Genomic DNA, 3,468 nt, shown 5'->3' on the forward strand with positions numbered 1-3,468 from the left:
CTCTCACCCTCACTCTTCTTCTGACTCCTTCCATTTTGGTTGAAGGCAGGTGAACCTACCTGCTGCATTTTTATAGTGCTTAAACCTGATTGGTGTGTCTACAATTTAGCAATCATGTGTTTGTGCACCTGATGGCTGTGTTTAACAGATTGGCTCATAGGTGTGGTAATTTGACAGTCAGTGCTTTGGAATTGCAAGGAAGTGACATCATGATGTACTTCTGTGTCTGATGTATACAAGTGTGTGTAATGTTTTGTAAATAGTGTGAAGCTGACAATGTGCTTACAGTTGTGCAAATCTAGCCTTGTGTTTTGCTCCTTGAGTGTAAGGTTTTGCTAATTGTTGGAAAAGTTTAATTTTAGTGTGTAAGCAATCGTAAAAAACTGTAATGTCCCTTTACGATTTTGATCCTTGCTACATGCTCTAATGCATTAATACTGTATGAAGGTATTTCCTGTGGCCACGGAAATATCCTTTCCTAGAGTTGATATGAACTTACACTGAATGTTCGCTGGATGAACAGATTAGTTGAGGGCAATTTAATTCTGCTACAGTTACTACTGGCAGCTGATATAAATAATTGTAATTAATCATAATTAACTGTAATTATTTATATACATTTCCCTTTTGAGCTAATTTGCTACATCCGCCAAGACCAAATACATTAACATTGTCATATCCATCACCATGCTGAAATCTTCCGAGAGTTGTCATGATTAAATTACAGTTCTGTTCAGTATTTTCTGAAAGGAGCTGGCACCAGTATATGGTGAAACGGCACACGGCGCTGTCTGAGCGGTGCGGCGTGTGGCTCGATTACATCTAGTGATGGGAGCTTCCCAAACACTGCTTCATTAAATATTTAACAATCTTTTGATTCAAATCTGTGTTTCGGAGCTTGTTTCAAACTCGCCAAGTCATGTGATTTCAGCAAACAATGCATTAAAATATTATACTATTCCAACTTTGGTTTCAAAACATTTCAAAATTCCAATGATTCGCTGCTAGATAGATTTGATCTGGTGAACCCATAAACGGTCTAATGGTTTTAACTGATCTCAACTTTAACAACGTAGCCTTAATTAAATTAATTAATTTTAATACTTATGCATGTATAATAGAGAAAGGAGAATGATAATTAATTGCTTCTGACTGGCCTAGTTTGCCAAGCCCTGCCTAATAACACACAATAATGTGAGTACAATAATGTGAGTACTACACATTAATAAAAGAAAACCAGGTTTACAGAACCTTCACATTTAATGCTATTTAATTATTTGTAGATTGCATTTAATAGTCTTTCATAAAAACATTTGCAATTGGTTTGTAAAAGGTGTAATTATACGTTTGAGTTTTTGATGCATTTACACCATCTTGTCAGCAGGTGCCGCCAGCATGTGGTGTTTTGAGCACTTTGAAACACTGAATTATTTTACAAAGCAATGGGTTCAGCTGTGTTAGAGTTTCAAAAAGCCTTGTTTCTCCCATCTCTAATTTCTCCAGTTTTGAGGGGGTTTGAAATAACAGTGATATGAATTATTTTGTTGTTTTAACATCAATATTTAAAATTCTAGAAAATATTATGTAGCATTAGTAATTATATAATTAGCATTTTTAGGTGGCCCTTTGCTTCTGGGGGCCCACAGTGGTTGGCAGTTTTTACTGAAGGGTTAAATCCACCACAGCTGGAATCCTCCCTATAATGTAAAGGCTGGCTGTCTAACAATCTGGGATGTTTGATATCCTCCATAACACTTCACAACACAATATTTTGTATTGAACTCAAATGAGTCTGGATGTGTTTTGTGGTCTGCGCAGTCTCGTGCGTATATGATCCGCTCTGTGCTATCCTGCCTCTAGACAGATCTTTTGGCAGGAACTCCAAACATCTTTGAACGTCTTACACAGCGAGTGACCCACGTGATAGCAATGTCTTGAAATGAACTGGTTTTTAACTAGGTAAAGAGCCAACATGTTGTTTTAAGATAAAAAAATGGATGTTACAAGCACTAGATATAACTAAAACAATACTAAAACAATTGTCCCCTCAATAAGCATTTAGAGAAATGTGCCGTAGGTGAAGTGTGTTCAAAGCCTTCAGTATATCATGACTTTGTCTGAATTATGACAGAAATGTACACACCACTAACCATGACAGACAGCTCTAAATTTCTGTTTTCAGACAGAGAAGAGACACTTTTGTGTAAATGATATGATCACAGATCAAAACCTCTTGACAGAAACCTGGCCAAAACCTGATGATTACATTGTTTTAAACAATGTGATTTTGTAAAGTCGCTGACACGCGCCTATAATTGCACCAAAAGTGACACAACTGGGTATAGCCCTTAAGAACTAGTGTTTGGATGTCAGCCAAGGTTACCCGCTGATATAACTTACCTGTCAGAGAAATGCATCAATATGCGAGAGAGATTCTGATGATGATCACACTCCTTGCAGTCTGCGATTTTTCCTGAACAGCGGTTTACAAAGTTGTATGAAGCTCCAATCTCAGCATGCCTGGCATCCTTTCAGTTGAATATCAAACTTGTCCAAATCAGTCATACTTACCTGGTTGTACCACTTTATCATCTAGAAGAGATGTACACGCTTTATATGATGAGGTTTTGGATGGAAAGTATGATAATGTTCAAATGGTCTGTGGAGAGAAGTTCTTCTGAACAAACTAGTTCTGACAGTGGGATTCCAGATCTGGTTGGCAAAGACGATGATGTGCCACTTCTGGAAAAGGCTAATGCTACAGGTGAAAAGACCGCTGGGATGTCCAAGTGTGATGAATGTCAACGTAACCAAAATGCAGTGGCTACAGATAATGGTAGCGGGAATGCAGTTCTGAAAGCTCAAGGTGGCCACCAGGTCATGTCCATTATCCTCAGCTGGGGAAACACTTGATTTCTATTGCTCAAACTATTTGGGGAAATGTTACTAAAGCTTTGGACTAATTAAGTGATTATGAGAATAATCAGATCTTTCACATTTAAGTTACCTTAACTCATGAAGGGACTCGTGATGACTCAGAAAGAGAGAGTGTAACCCATCCACGGTGATAGGAAAGGGTTAGTGGGTATGGTTCTTGAGGATATTAGAGATCTTCAGTTCTTAATGGAGCTACTGAACCTTTCCTGAGTCAACTTGCAAGAATTGTGCAATAAACTGTATAGTGGGCTGTTTCAGCTCATGACAACAGTTTGATCTTAGTGGCAAGAAAATGATCTAGCAAAAGTTTTAATTCATTTGTTAGGGAATGTGATTCTTCTGGCATTCAAAAACATAAATTAGATGACCTCAAAAGTGCTGTTCATCAGATCAAATGGGGTGATTTATTCATAGGAATCGATCAGGAGAAGATTAGGAACATTAGAGAGTACTAAACATTTTAGTTGCAATTTTAGTAATTAAAACACACACACACACACACACACTCACACTCACACTCACACTCTCTCT

Source organism: Sinocyclocheilus anshuiensis, unplaced genomic scaffold, assembly GCF_001515605.1.
Source record: "Sinocyclocheilus anshuiensis isolate Anshui unplaced genomic scaffold, SAMN03320099.WGS_v1.1 scaffold781, whole genome shotgun sequence".
NCBI lineage: Eukaryota > Metazoa > Chordata > Actinopteri > Cypriniformes > Cyprinidae > Sinocyclocheilus > Sinocyclocheilus anshuiensis.